Source organism: Lactuca virosa, chromosome 4 (genome assembly GCF_052849685.1).
Source record: "Lactuca virosa cultivar CGN04683 chromosome 4, Lactuca_virosa_CGN04683_v6, whole genome shotgun sequence".
NCBI classification, from domain to species: Eukaryota; Viridiplantae; Streptophyta; class Magnoliopsida; order Asterales; family Asteraceae; genus Lactuca; species Lactuca virosa.
Window position 1 is genome coordinate 182,236,477 of NC_136429.1, and position 15,902 is coordinate 182,252,378.

Consider the following 15,902-nt stretch of genomic DNA (forward strand, 5'->3'; position numbering starts at 1 on the left):
CTTGTTTCCTTACAAATTCCCATCACAAACTATGAAAAAGAACTAAATGGATTAAAATCTAATTTTTCTAGTATAAGTGGTAGTTTAACTCAAATTCGCGTCACAAACTCTAACCTAAGTGATCAAATCAGCAGGGTATCATCGAAGAGTGATGAGAGGCATATATGGATTGAGAAGAAGGAGAAGGAGTTGATTAGGTCTAGGGATGAAACAATTTATTTGCAAAGAGATAATTTACAGCTTTTAAAACAACGAAATGTTTTTTGTTTAATTGCTAAACGATTATATTCCAACATTACTCAATTGCATCTTGATTGTGAAATAGGGAAGAAGATACATCGTATGATTTTACCCTTCCTTGAGTTAAAGGAGGATGAAATCGATGCCGATGCATATAACTGTGAAAACGTTGTTTCTTCTGGTGACATTTCTCCCACTTACAAAATTGGTCTTGACAAAGTAGAGTCCTTCATAAAGTCAAAAGACCATAAGGACATGCTCAAAAATTTGTTGGATGAAAATGACAAATTAAAAATCAAAACCGAAACTGTACAGAAATTTGACTCTTTGAATGCCAAGTTGAGTTCAGAAAATAAAATTGATATTGAAAACACTTTTGAATTCAATGAGGATGATGATATGAGTGTAATATCTGTAGAAGATGAGGTTGACTGTTCGGAATTTGTCAAAAGCGAACCCGAAACCAACAAAAATCTTATTTCTGAAAATTCCGTTGAGTTCGCTCGTTTATCCAAAGAAAGGACCAAAGTCCTCAAGGAAAAGGCTGTAGTATATCAAAATTTCCAAACGACTCCAAATCAAGTTTATACAGTTCAAGGAGTTACTCAGCAACAGACAGCCGAACTGACAGCATTAGTAGCAGAAGATAATGCTGGTGGCTGTGATAAGTTTTTCTGGTCAGCACCGATTGATAACGCTGATGAAACAGAAGGTCTATCTAAGAAAACATCATGGAGAGTAAAAGGTAGGTATGTGGCAGAACCACTTAATGATTCTACACGCTTTGATGTGCCCAACACAAGTGGTACCAAAATTCCTTCAGGTGAACCGGTCATGGTGTCTAGCGAAACCTCTTCGCTAAAGAGCGAGCCTCGTGCTCAAAGACCAATGAAAAAGGCCAACATCCACAAAAATCCAAAACAGGTGTTAGACCGAAAACATCAACGAAATTTGAGGTACAAGAAGAATCTCACTGAAAGGAAACAGTTTTGGCGATCTCAAAACCCTAATTACGTTCGCTATGAAAAGCCTTCTAAGTCAAAGGAGGAAGGAAAAGCAAACTCCAATTCTCGTGCTCAACATGATGAAAACAACCGAAAGAAGAGTTTCGGTCCTCAGAATCAAAACAACCGAAAACAGAATTTCGGTCCACAAAGGCACAGAAACCAAACAAGAAGTTTCGGTCCTCAAGATGAGAGAAACCAAAAGGGTGGTTTCGGTTCTAGACCAACCAGTGAGAGGAACCGAAGGGAAAGTAGTTTCGGCTCTCAACCATGTAAGATCAATGACCAAAAGTTTAACTCTGATTCCAAATCTCATCTCTCTCGTTCTCACTGTCACTCACAGAATGATCGAAAGGGAAAAGGAAAGCTCTCTCCAGAAAACGCAAAGAAGACGTCCTTTAAACCTGATTTTGAGAACCGAAAGTCTGCCAACGTCAAATTCTCAAATTCAAAAACTCAACCTAAAGTATTCAAATCAGATAAAATCAAAATTTTCACTTTAAAAAGAAAAGATGAAACAACCTTAATAAAAAGAACCTTTTTAGTTGATGTTTCTCTTACAATTCCCTGTTCTGTAAAAGGCTCACAAGGACCCAAGAAACTTTGGGTTCCTAAATCTGCTTAATTTTTGCAGGTTATACGTGACGAGCAGTTTGACGATGAATGGTACATAGACAGTGGCTGCTCGCGTCACATGACAGGAAGAAGGGAAGAGCTGAGGGAGTTTCGGTCCCTTACAAATGGTGGAAGTGTCAAGTATGGTAATAATTCTTTTGGCACGATTAAAGGTTATGGTATGATCACCAATGGCGATTTCTCGATACGAAAAGTGGCGTACGTTGAAGGTTTACAACACAACCTTATCAGTGTTTCTCAACTAGTTGTTGGTACCGGGTTAAAAGTTTCATTCGATGACGATGGTTCAGAGATTATTGAAAAGAAGACGAACAATATTCTGCTGAAATCGAAGCGAAAATGAGAGATGTACCCTCTGAATCTCAATCCCATACGAGGGAAACCAACAATCTGCTTACTAACGAAGGCTCATTCAAACGAAAGCTGGCTTTGGCACCGAAGACTCTCCCATCTCAATTTTAAAGACATCAACAAACTGGTGCTTGGGGATCATGTTCGAGGTCTTCCTGTTCTGAAGTTCGATAAAGAACACATGTGTGCTGCATGTGAAATGGGAAAGCAAAGTCGACAAAGTCATCCTTCTCGAGTCAACACAAAAGTTATTGAACCACTTGAATTAATTCACATTGATTTATGTGGTCCATCTTCAATCGAAAGCATTGGCGGTAACACGTATATACTTGTCATAGTGGATGACTTCTCTCGGTTTACTTGGGTGTTCTTTTTGAAGTAGAAATCAGAGGCCACTCCCAAACTTAAACTCTTTATCAAGCAGATAGAAGTTCAACTGCGAAAGGTAGTTCGCAACATAAGAAGCGACAACGGGTTGGAGTTCAAGAACAGAGACTTTGAAGATTTTCTTGCAGAGAAGGGAACAACTCACAATTTCTCGGCTCCGTATACTCCACAACAGAATGGAATTGTCGAAAGGCGAAACCAATCTTTATGTGAAGCAGCCCGAACCATGCTGAGCTTCGCTTCTCTACCTATATATTTCTGGGCTGATGCCATAGCTGCTGCGTGTTTTACACAGAACAGATCTTATCTCAACAAACGTTTCTCCATCACTCCCTATGAGATCTTGAACAACCGAAAGCCTAATGTAAAGTTTTTCCACGTGTTCAGTTCAAGATGCTTCATCTTCAATTCAAAGGAGCACCGAAACAAGTTTGATGTCAAAGCAGACGAAGGAATCTTTCTGGGTTATTCCTTAACCTCCAAAGCATATAGGGTTCTCAACAAGCGTTCAAAGAAAATAGAGGAGACCTATTATGTTACCTTCGATGATAACTACGTCAAGAAACTGAAGACAACCGAAGGCTCTGTGGAGGAAATATTTCCAATCTCTGGTCAAGTTACGGTACACATTTCAAACCTCTTTGAGCAATACATGATGCTATTTGATGAACCAGAAAAGGCTATTCTCTCTGAATCTGAAGCTGCAGACAACAAGGTAGATAACTTGAAAAAGATAATCGATGATGCTGCGAAGAAAATGGCAGAAGAACAACCGGTAACAACCGAACAGCCAGACACAAGCGAACCTCCAAAAGATAGTTCTCATATTCAGGGGGAGGGTTCGTCTTTTCCACATAACCAAGATTCACCATTCCAGGGGGAGAGCTCATCATCATTCATTCCAACCGAAAGTCGAGTCCAGGGGGAGAATTCTGAGCCTAAAGCTGAGGAAGTATCATCATTCGAGGGGGAGAATGCGAATACAAACGATGATGATATTCAGTCAGAATTTGAAGAAGAAGTGAATACTGAAATGGATCCCTCATATGATCCTAATTACCCTCCTCTCACCAAATGGACCAAAGATCATCCACAAACACAAATTATTGGTGATTCGACAGAAAAGGTTCTCACACGATCACAACTGAAAGCGAAACAAACTGCACTTTTCTCTAAAGTGGAATTCTGTATGTTTAATTCGTTCGTCTCCAAAGTCGAACCAAAGACGATCAAGAGTGCACTCGATCATTCTGATTGGGTACAGGAGATGCAGGACAAACTCAATGAGTTCGAGCAAAATAAAGTGTTGAGACTGATTCCAACACCAAAGGATGCTTCCGTGGTTGGATTAAAGTGGGTTTTCAGGAACAAGATGGATAAGGAAGGAAATGTGATACGCAACAAGGCAAGATTGGTTGTGAAAGGTTACTGTCAAGAAGAAGGCATAGATTACGAAGAGACCTTCGCTCCAGTAGCAAGGCTAGAATCGGTTCGTATTTTTCTCGCCTATGCTGCACACAAGAACTTTGAAGTATTCCAAATGGATGTGAAGTGTGCCTTCCTAAATGGAGAACTGGAAGAGACGGTGTATGTAGAGCAACCATCGGGTTTCGTGAACGAGATGTATCCAGATCACTGCTACATTCTGGACAAGGCAGTCTATGGTCTCAAGCAAGCACCAAGGGCATGGTATGAATCTCTAACTAGATTTCTCAAAATATCTAAGTTTAAACAAGGTTCGGTTGACCCAACCTTCTTTCGTAAGAAAGAGGGTGACCACCTTATGATCGTTCAGATTTACGTTGATGATATCATCTTCGGTTCCACAAATCCTAGCTTAACAGCTGAATTTAGGAAGTTGATGGAGACTAAATTTGAAATGAGCTCAATGGGTCCTATTAACTTTTTCCTTGGCTTGAATATAAGACAGGGACCCGAAGGCATTTTCATTAATCAAGAGGCTTACACGAATACCTTGCTCGCCAAGTTTGGAATGATGGGAGATTCGAAAGTAAAGGTTCCTATGGCGTTTGGCACAAAGCTAACACCTTCTCTGGACAAACCGGTTGTTGACATGACCCTTTATCGTCAGATGATAGGGTCTCTAATGTATCTAACAGCAAGTCGACCAGTGTAACGCCCGTAGATCCGGGCTAGTCAATTTAGAGATAATAGGGGTTGAAAACGACTTTTCGACAAAATATTATTTAGAATAAATAATCTTAACCAAGTTGTAGAATATGTCTCAAGGTTTCCGTACATATAAAGAACGCCGAAATCCGAGTTATAACGAAGAAGTTATGACCCGTCGAAGTTTTACGGCGAAACCGGCACGACACCGGGAGACGTAAATAGTGAATTTATGATAGAGCGACTTTTAGCCTTAGCGATCTAAAAGAAAGTCGTAGAAAACGTTAAACCGAGAGCGTCCATAAAAAGAACGCCCAAATCTGACTTTGTATGAGGAAGTTATGATTTTTCGAAGTTTCGGCTTAGCAGTGTACAACCCGAAGTTCGAATATTAGATCGAGCGGATTTTAGCTAACACAACCTAAACGAGAATCGAAGACCTCGTTAATAGTAGCGTACCGATAAAAAGACAGATGAAAACGGACGTCGGATGAAGAAGTTATGAATTTTTCATGGACCAATCCTGTCCCGGCCTGTTAAAAATATAAAATTTAAAATAAAATCAAAATTAGCCAACGGAGTCTAAACAAAAGTTGTAGAGTACGTTCCCGCCTACGCGTGGATATGAAGAACGTCGAAAACGAAGCTCGTATGTGAAAGTTACGAATTTTTAAATTCGAGTGTGCAATTTGTGAAATCTGTGAGAAGGGTGATGACGTGGCCGCATCTGAGCCGTTGCTTGTTGCCCAAGGCTTCGCTTCGGATCACGCCACGTAGCCTCGCAATTACGCCCTAGGTCCAAGGTTGGTACGCCCAGCGTACCTTCGGTCCTTATCCTCTTCCGGTGTGCGAGACAGCTGGTGCGAAGCTGGCACCCTCATCCGAACTACGTCCAGCGTAGTTGAGTGGTACGCGTAGCGTAGGTCCGAACTTCGGCCCTATAAATACCATGCGAAATGTTCCAGATTTCTCACTCATTTCTTCATTCCTTTCTCTCTCTACTTTCTCTCACTACCCCTCTAACCCCCCTAAACCCTAGGAAAAACCCCTAGCACCCGAAGGAAGCCCCGAGGCTCCCGGAGTCCCGAGAAAAAGGGTCTTTCGGTTCGGAAACGCTGCTCCGAGCAAAGCCCAGTTTTTAAGAAAACCCGCTGTAAGTGAGCTACGCCTACGTATTTTTTAATATAGCTTTTAAATAATTATAGTAATGTTATTAGGTCATTAAAATAATTATTTGGGCTATTATTATGAGTTATATTGAGTGTTATTTAACGCTTATATACTAATAATAATAGCTAGACTATTAATTAGTCGCGGTTAACGTTAAAACTAAACTCTAGTGGTATTGATACTAGGTTCTGGTCAAGGAAAAATTGTTTTGAGATAACGAAGCGCTGTTCAAGTACCGAGTCACCACCTAATTAGGTGAGTGCATAGTTACTTTCATCTTACACATAGATATGAAGTATTTTATATAAATTACGTGCTACGTGTGCATATTATCTGTATACTTGCTATCTATGATGGATGAACGATTGTATACACGTTTTAAATGATTTAAACTGTATATGTATTTTATATCTACAAAATGTGTTGGGTAAAACATGGGTAGATGTAATAGTTGCTGTGTGACAAAAACAAAATGATGAGAGGTGATATAGACCATGAGATAAGGGTGAGAGGTAAACCATGAGAGAAGCCTTTTACCCATGTGTTGGCCCCGTCATTCATCAGAGTATGGATGACAAGCACGGACTATTCTAGACAGTCCAGTGGACACTAGCAGGCTCGCAACCTGTAGGTGTTTTGAACTGTGTATTCACCAGGTGTAATCTAAAAACCCATTGACATGTATTGCGAGTGGATTCTCGGAAACGATACTGTCGATAAACAAACCCTGGCGACTATGAGACTTAGTGCCTAAACCCTGGCAACTATGCGACTTAGTGCCTGTTGTATAAACCCTGGCGACTATGCGACTTAGTGCCTGTTGTATAAACCCATGGCGACTATGAGACTTAGTGCCTAAAACCTGGCGACTATGCGACGTAGTGCCAAATGAGTAGACTCTGGCAACTATGGACTTCGTGCCGATTTCTTAGGATAATCCTTAGGAATAAATGAACGAGGAATAGTTGATTCTTAGGGTAGAATAAAGAAGATAATGGGGAAGGGTAATTGGGTTGATTGTTTGTTGTTTAAACATAATAATTATATTATTGTGGGTTGAAAACCCTATGTACTCACCAGGTTTCCCAACCTGACCCACTCAAGCCTATTTGTATCACAGGTGTCGATATGAAGCCACTTTACACTGAGGGATTTAAAAGAAATATAGATCACTAGTGATAATGAATGTAAGTTCTGTTTATGCTTATGTTTTTGTATTGACGATGACATCCCAATGTTTGAAAATGAATAAAAATACATTTCTTCGGAAATGCTTTGATAACGTATTTATCATGTTTTTCTGGGAACAAATTCCGCAACATTTTTATTAAAAGAGGTACTCTGATTTTTATAAAGCATAAACAAAATCGGTTTTTTCTGGCCGTGAAAATGGGGATGTCACAGTTGGTATCAGAGCATTAGTTTAAGCGAACTAGGAATATGGATTTATTTCTAGACTTAAACTTAGAATGCTAAGTTATGATCGTGAGGAATGAATTTAGGTAATACACCTGAATAGACACAAGCACTAGCTTATTTAGGTAAATGCCTAATATGCTTTATGTGCTAAATGATTTATGCCTTATATGTTGTTATTTGTTCGGATCTATGGTCTGTTGCCGACCGGATCTGGAAACCTTATGTGTTTAGGATTCTAAACGTACGATTACGATATTAGAACTAACATGTAATCGTTTCGGAGAGATAAGGATGATTTAAATGTCTATCCTAAATAAGGATCTAAAATTCACCGTATTTGGTGTATAGATCAAGATGGCAAGAACCCGCAGTGGAGCTGGGAATGCGAATGGAAACAGGAATCAACCACCAGTAGTTGAGCAAATACCCGTGGTGGTAGCCGCTCCCGAACCAATCACAATGGCCGGAGTACAAGCGATGATCCAGATGATGTTGGATCGCCAAATGGAGGAAACAAGGCGGTTACTGCTACAAGAGAGGGATGAACCTACGATGCATGTTGAAGAGCCTGAATTGAACGATGGGCAGTCTGAGGAAGGAAACTACAGCAGGACCGTTGGTCAAGCTGATCCGCCGATAATTAGAAGGAACAACCAAGATGATGGAGTCGAGAGGAATGGATGCAAGTACAAAGATTTTCTAACTTGCAAGCCATCGACTTTCACTGGGAAGGAAGATCCGATCGGAGTTATGGATTGGATCTCGGAGATGGAATTAGCCTTCATGACATGTGGTTGCAAAGGCAAGCTACAAACCACGTTTGTAGTGGGTCAGTTCCGAGGAGGCGCGGTTCGTTGGTGGAACACCCTGGGGAAGACTCTAAACCCCAATGAGCCCCTGCAACTGACATGGGCAAAGTTTTTTGTGCAATTCAAACGCAAGTACTGCTCAGCCCAAAACCTGCTCGAGCTAGAGAACCAGTTCCTGACCCTGAGGAAGGGAAGCATGTCAATTGATGAGTACACCAACAACTTCACAGAAAAGATGGAGTTTGCCTTGCGTCTTGTGCCGGATGAATTAACGAAAATCGACAAGTATGCCAAGGGACTCCCATGGGAGTATGCGGTGCCGGTACGTCAGGTACATACTCTGGAGGCAGCTATCTGGGCTGCTAAGTCTGTAGAAGAGATGATCAAGAGTAGAGCCGCCAAAAAGGTCGAAGTTGGTGAGAAAAGGAAGCATGAGGGATCTTCAAAGACCCACAAAGAAAGCAAAATCTCAAAATTTGGAGGAGAAGGTGAAGCTAAGTGGTGCGAGAAGTGTAAGAAGAAACACTTTGGAAAGTGTAGCGAGGGGATGACTTGCTACAAATGTGGAAAGACAGGGCATTACGCCAACAACTGCACGTCCAACAAGAAGGTGTGCTACGGATGTAACAAAGAAGGGAATATTTCTAAAGATTGGCCAAAGAAAAATGAAGCAACAAGGCCAGAAGCACCGCCGAAACCAAGGGCATTCCACATGATCCTCGATGAAGCAGACAACAACGCGAGGAATCAAGGATGAGGATTTCTCATCCAAAGATCAGATTATGCAGTAGCCGTAGTTTCATATGATGTACCCTATTAGAGGCATAGTCTAGGGTGAATTTGAACACCTATGTAATAGTTTCAAGAAATAATAAATCCATCGTTTTGTTATCTGGTGTGTTAAACTGTTGTGTGATTTCTGTATGGTGACTTGGAAAAAAACTGCGAGACAATACTTGGGACGAGTATGAGTAGGTGTGAAAGGTAGTAGATGCATATACTACCGGAAGCACATGACTCACGCTTGGATCAGGGAAAGTCACAAGGTTACCAAGAAGCTAGTAATTGATTCCGTTTTATTCAAGCATGTCGTTACCATCGATTCGGTAATGACTAAGAAGATTGTTGTTATTCCGACCCTGGTGGTCATATCGAATTGAGTCCGACTACGGTGAGTATGATACGTGGTTCAGAGAACCAAGTCTGATGTAGCATCTGACTTAAGCTAGAAGCTTGAAGTGAAAGACATTCAAATCGATCAGTAGAGGTATCGCAATAGTTGCTTGTAGCTAGGAATTCTACCTTTTAAGATGTGATTATATCCCATTAGAACATGAAGGAAGGTATAACCTATTCTAGAATTTGACTCTAAGAGACCTAAGTCTAAGCGTTGCAACATATGATGACAGGTCATTAGAATATGACACATCGTTCCATTGTAATAATAAAAGAACTTATCTTAAGTTCGTATCCAGTAAGGATCGAGATTGTGACTTGAAGGTCATAATTTGGAGTCTAACGTGAGATAGGGAGCAAGTGCAAGATGGAGCACCGCCTGCAGTCAACGAGTCCAAGAGTTAGATACTCGTTCGAAGAAACATCAAAGTTACGGTTATTAGTTAGGATGAAGAGATAACATGTGGATTCATCATGTGAGCCCCGTTTCGTTGATGATTCCGGGACGTAATCATCCTAAGGGGGAGATAATTGTAACGCCCGTAGATCCGGGCTAGTCAATTTAGAGATAATAGGGGTCGAAAACGAATTTTCAACAAAAGATTATTTAGAATAAATAATCTTAACCAAGTTGTAGAATATGTCTCAAGGTTTCCGTACATATAAAGAACGCCGAAATCCGAGTTATAACGAAGAAGTTATGACCCGTCGAAGTTTTACGGCAAAACCGGCACGGCACCGGGAGACGTAAATAGTGAATTTACGATAGAGCAACTTTTAGCCTTAGCGATATAAACGAAAGTCGTAGAAAACGTGAAACCGAGAGCGTCCATAAAAAGAACGCCCAAATCTGACTTCGTATGAGGAAGTTATGATTTTTCGAAGTTTCGGCTTAGGAGTGTATAGCCCGAAGTTCGAATATTAGATCGAGCGGTTTTTAGCCGACACAACCTAAACGAGAATCGAAGACCTCGTTAATAGTAGCGTACCGATAAAAAGACAGACGAAAACGGACATCGGATAAAGAAGTTATGAATTTTTAACGGACCAATCCTGTCCCGGCCTATTAAAAATATGAAATTTAAAATAAAATCAAAATTAGCCGACGGAGTCTAAATGAAAGTTGTAGAGTACGTTCCCGCCCACGCGTGGATATAAAGAATGTCGAAAACGGAGCTTGTATGTGAAAGTTATGATTTTTTTAAATTCGAGTGTGCAATTTGCGAAATCTGTGAGAAAGGGTGATGACGTGGCCGCATCTGAGCCGTTGCTTGTTGCCCAAGGCTTCGCTTCGGATCACGCCACGTAGCCTCGCAATTACGCCCCGCGTCCAAGGTTGGTACGCCCAGCGTACCTTCGGTCCTTATCCTCTTCCGGTGTGCGAGACAGCTGGTGCGAAGCTGGCACCCTCATCCGAACTACGCCCAGCGTAGTTGAGTGGTACGCGCAGCGTAGGTCCGAACTTCGGCCCTATAAATACCATGCGAAATGTTCCGGATTTCTCACTCATTTCTTCATTCCTTTCTCTCTCTACTTTCTCTCACTACCCTTCTAACCCCCTAAACCCTAGGAAAAACCCCTAGCACCCGAATGAAGCCCCGAGGCTCCCAGAGTCCTGAGAAAAAGGGTCTTTCGGTTCGGAAACGTTGCTCCAAGCAAAGCCCAGTTTTTAAGAAAACCCGCTGTAAGTGAGCTACGCCTACGTAATTTTTAATATAGCTTTTAAATAATTATAGTAATGTTATTAGGTCATTAAAATAATTATTTGGGCTATTATTATAAGTTATATTGAGTGTTATTTAACGCTTATATACTAATAATAATAGCTAGACTATTAATTAGTCGCGGTTAACGTTAAAACTAAACTCTAGTGGTATTGATACTAGGTTCTGGTCAAGGAAAAATTGTTTTGAGATAACGAAGCGCTGTTCAAGTACCGAGTCACCACCTAATTAGGTGAGTGCATAGTTACTTTCATCTTACACATAGATATGAAGTATTTTATATAAATTACGTGCTACGTGTGCATATTATCTGTATACTTGCTATCTATGATGGATGAACGATTGTATACACGTTTTAAATGATTTAAACTGTATATGTATTTTATATCTACAAAATGTGTTGGGTAAAACATGGGTAGATGTAATAGTTGCTGTGTGACAAAAACAAAATGATGAGATGTGATATAGACCATGAGATAAGGGTGAGAGGTAAACCATGAGAGAAGCCTTTTACCCATTTGTTGGCCCCGTCATTCAGCAGAGTATGGATGACAAGCACGGACTATTCTAGACAGTCCAGTGGACACTAGCAGGCTCGTAACCTGTAAGTGTTTTGAACTGTGTATTCACCAGGTGTACTCTAAAAACCCATTGACATGTATTGCGAGTGGATTCTCGGAAACGATACTGTCGATAAACAAAGCCTGGCGACTATGAGACTTAGTGCCTAAACCCTGGCGACTATGCGACTTAGTGCCTGTTGTATAAACCCTGGCGACTATGCGACTTAGTGCATGTTGTATAAACCCATGGCGACTATGAGACTTAGTGCCTAAAACCTGGCGACTATGCGACGTAGTGCCAAATGAGTAGACTCTGGCAATGATGGATTTCGTGCCGATTCCTTAGGATAATCCTTAGGAATAAATGAACGAGGAATAGTTGATTCTTAGGGTAGAATAAAGAAGATAATGGGGAAGGGTAATTGGGTTGATTGTTTGTTGTTTAAACATAATAATTATATTATTGTGGTTTGAAAACCCTATGTACGCACCAGGTTTCCCAACCTGACCCACTCAAGCCTATTTGTATCACAGGTGTCGATATGAAGCCACTTTACACTGAGGGATTTAAAAGAAATATAGATCACTAGTGATAATGAATGTAAATTCTGTTTATGCTTATGTTTCTGTATTGACGATGACATCCCAATGTTTGAAAATGAATAAAAATACATTTCTTCGGAAATGCTTTGATAACGTATTTATCATGTTTTTCTGGGAACAAATTCCGCAACATTTTTATTAAAAGAGGTACTCTGATTTTTATAAAGCATAAACAAAATCGGTCTTTTCTGGCTGTGAAAATGGGGATGTCTCAACCAGACATAATGTTCTCTGTTTGTTATTGTGCCAGGTTTCAAACTAATCCACGTGAACCTCACCTGCTAGCTGTGAAGAACATCTTTCGGTACCTGAAGCGAACCTCTTCTCTCGGTTTGTGGTACCCAACCAAATCAGGGTTCTTTGTCCAAGCATTCTCAGATGCTGATCTTGGGGGATGTGGACTGGACCAAAAGAGTACCACTGGAGGATGCCAATTTCTGGACGGCAAACTTGTTAGCTGGCAATCTAAGAAACAAACTTGTGTGTCTCTCTCCACTGCCGAAGCAGAATATATAGCCGCAACATCATGCACATCTCAGGTCATTTGGATACAAAGTCAACTTCGAGAGTACGGCCTGAACATGAAGAAAAAACCACTATATTGTGACTCAGAGAGTGCAATTAGGATTTGTCATAACCCAGTGCAACACTCAAAGACGAAACACATAGCACTGAGGTATCACTTTATCAAAGATCATGTGGAAGATGGTAACGTTGAAATTCATTTCGTAAGAACTACTGATCAATTGGCTGACATCTTCACTAAGGCCTTGCCTGAAGCAAGTTTTAATAAAATCCTACAAGGCTTAGGATTGATGGAAGTTGAATCTGTACCGAAATCTCTTTTGTCTCAATAAAAGTTGGAAGCGAAATAGAGCGAACGCTCGGTCCATTTCGGGTTCGGTTCTTCCGGGAACCGAAATGAACCGAACGCTCGGCTTATTTCGGGTTCGGTCTCACGGGGCTCGGTTCGCCTCTCATCTCCAAATGATGGTTTCGGTTGTATAGTATGTATCCTCTTTTCTCGTAATTTATTTTATGTTTTTCCTTTTATTTTCATAAAATTCAAAAATATTTTTCTTTCTGTTTTAATTCTTTTTCAGAAAATCTTATAAAATCCAAAAATATTTTTCTTTTCTGTTTTATTTCTTTTCTGAAACTTCAAAACTCAAAAATATTTTCTTTCATTTTATTGCAATTTGCTTCACTCTTAATATAATTTGTGTATAAGGACTATTCTCAGTGATGGAGCTGGGGCAGGTATAATTCTTTATCTATGTACTAGCTAAGTGTCCCTAGAAGCATGCTGCTGCATGTTGACCCAAGCCTCAAAAGATTTTGAGTGAAGCCTTAATGACTTGATCTATACAAATCATGTCTTCCCAATCAGGCTGTCAAATTCACTCTAATCATGAGCTACCTTACTCTTCTCAAATTGAGTTAAGAGTTTTTCTGCTTAGTCTATCTTTTATAGCAGAGGTACATTCGGTTCTTTAACCACCTCTTATTTATTCTCCATCATACTTCATCTCATAAATGTAACCCTTGAGACTCTCAGCATTACCACTGAGGTTTACGGTTACACAACTTCTGTGTTAATGATCTTAGTTTCGTGCCACTACGTGCTAAGTGAAACCCAAAATTCAAAACCTTTAAAGCATTGACGGTGAACAATTCATTGTTCTAGATTTCACCCTTTGAATTTACGAAACCACTTTTATGAAAGTACCCTGAAATCTCCTTTTATGTTTGAGAGATCCTTATGAAAATGTCTTTCACCAAGACTTTTCTTCCCAAAGGATCCAGGTTTTTTTTTGAGGTTTCTAATTAACAGTTATCAACAAGTCACTGAATATGTTCCAAACCTACTTGTTTAACAGGCCACATCGGTCTCACAAGTACTTCGTTCTATTTCGGTGTTATGTCAAGTATCGGAAACCAGAATTGAAGCGAAAGCCACCCTTAATAGCCTTATATATAAAAGATGCCTTTCAATGCTTCTCAACAAGTACTTGATCGTAATTCAACGGGAATCCAAACAAGCACTTTGAAGTCTCTCTTGACTTTGAAGGAAGAGATTCGTGCCCGGGATCCACTGCTTTATGTCTTAAATGACATCACAAATTCCCACAAATAGTTTGATTTATTTCTTTATCTTTGACACTATCTTGCACGAAAATCTTGAATTTTCCAAAAGTCTTGTTTGGTTATTCATAAGCTATTCATAAATATATAGCTTCGGTTCCGAACGATGTAATGCAATTATTTCCAAACGAAGGGATGTGTCGGTATAAAGCCTTTGGTAATTATGTTAATAAAGATTCGATTGAAGGTTCAAGCGGTGACACAGCAGGAAGTCTAATCGATTCGTGCTTTGGAAAGAGGATAAGTCTGGAAATGCGCGTGAATTTGAATCGTTACCTAATCATGCGTCATCGGCTGGTTTATCGGGGTTGCTAGTTGTCCAATCACGCCTTTTAGGCGTCGTTTCCCAAATTAATGGAATCATTGCTAGCGATTTTTCTCTCTCTTCAAAATCGTATATAAGGGATTGATTTCTGTGGGATTCTTCTCTACCACACTTCACCTCTCTCAAGCAAAAGAAGGCGATTTGGTATTTACTATTCATCTTCTTCTTCATCAAGCTTCAACAATGGCAGAATCTTCCTCCGTTCAAGAAACCACTGCACGCTCCACTCTTCTCGCAATCAAGCCCAACCAGAACTTGTTAATCGATCTTACACCGTTCCTCTACGATACTTACATGTATCAAGTGGTGGAATGTCTAAAGTATTCCCCACTCATCAAAGCTCTATCAACGGTGAAAGTCGTACTAATGGCATGCCTCTCACAAATCTATTCCACTGCTACGTACGACAAAGGTGCAGAGAAGATTTACTTCGACATTCTCAACCAGAAGGCTTCAATCTCCAAGAGCTGATTTTGCTCGTTGCTAGGGCTCACTTATGACGAATCCATGGTGAATCCTGATTCCATCTCCACAGGTCAGCTTTTCTCGATGTTATAGAACATGAGGTACATTGAAACCCTAACTACCGTGGCCAAGTTCAAGAAATCATGCCTTCCTCCTCAATGGAATGGCCTCTTCACCCTTCTCTTCAAAGGACTTTCCGAACGAAGTGCAGGATCTGATGGTGCTAGCAAGTCTTTCATGACTCTGCTTTATGGGTTGTACCATGGTGTCAACCTTGATTATGGTTTGGTTTTGTGGCTTCAACTTGTCCAAAGTTTGTCATCTGCTTCTCGCCACACAGAAATTTCATGTGCCCGGTTTTGGACCATTGTCACTCAATGGATTATGGAGCGTTATCATGTTCCTATCATGGCAGACTCACTGCTCTCCTCTATTGCTACATTTCATACCACAAACATCATTGTCACTCATCCGTCGAAGTTTATCTTCATTGGCTCAATTCCTGAGTCAATGTATGCTTGTGTGTCCCCTGCGAGCAAGCTTATTCAGGAGTACAAGAAGCTCCCCTCTTCTATTCCAAGGGAACTTACTCCTGAAATGTTAAAATCTATTGAGGAAGAAGACAAACCTACTAAGCGGGGTAAGAAGCAAGAAGCGAAAAAGGGGGATAAAGGAGGTCGAGTATCAAAGGTTCAGACTCCAAAGAAGTGAAAGTTTGAGAAGGTAGCACCTTCCCAGCCCAAGCAGAAGAAGGT